Below are 848 nucleotides of genomic sequence, written 5' to 3'. Positions count from 1 at the left end.
TCAATGGATGTCAATTTGATGCAGTTATTCCCAAGCACAGACGCTTGCCTGACTCAAAGTACAGCTGCTTCCCTACAGGCGACATGGATCTGAAACTTTAATATAACTAGAGGAACACTTTAATATTTCTCTGCGACATGAAGATTCTAAATGTTTTAATCTTGCTGCAGGGCAACAGAAAAAAAAAACAGAAAAAAAGTGTTTTTGATCTTCTAGTTTAAGTTTCTCAGTCTGGCGTGTGACAGAGTCTAGTCAAATGTATGTTTTAAATAGCACTTATAAATGTAGCATTCCATCATTTGCTCACTAATGGATGTGAATGGGTGCCGTCAGAATGAGAGTCCAAACAGCTGATAAAAACATCAGAGTAATCCACAGCACTCCAGTCCATCAGTTAATGTCTTGTGAAAACAAAAGCTGTGTTTGTAAGAAACAAATCCATCATTAAGATGTTTTCAACTTTAATCAATTGCTTCTAGCTAAAATCCATAATCCATAATAACACGTTCTCTAGTGAAAAAGTCATCTAGTCTGAATCAGGAGAGAAATCTGCACAGATATTTTGACGTGAGAGACAACAGGAGATGGACTTTTTCACTGGATTAAGGATTATTATGGATTATGAACTGGTATTTTAGTCAGAAGCAATGGTTTAAAGTTACAAAGCCTTAATTATGGATTTGTTTCACGAGACATTAACTGATGGACTGGAGTGATGTGGATTATTGTGATGTTTATAATCATCTGTTTGGACACTCATTCTGACGGCACCCATTCACTGTAGAGGATCCATTGATGAACAAGTGATGCAATGCTACGTTTCTCCAAATCCAATGAAGAAACAAACT

The sequence above is a fragment of the Carassius carassius genome, chromosome 26 (genome assembly GCF_963082965.1).
Source record: "Carassius carassius chromosome 26, fCarCar2.1, whole genome shotgun sequence".
NCBI classification, from domain to species: domain Eukaryota; kingdom Metazoa; phylum Chordata; class Actinopteri; order Cypriniformes; family Cyprinidae; genus Carassius; species Carassius carassius.
Note: the sequence above shows the minus strand (reverse complement) of the source record.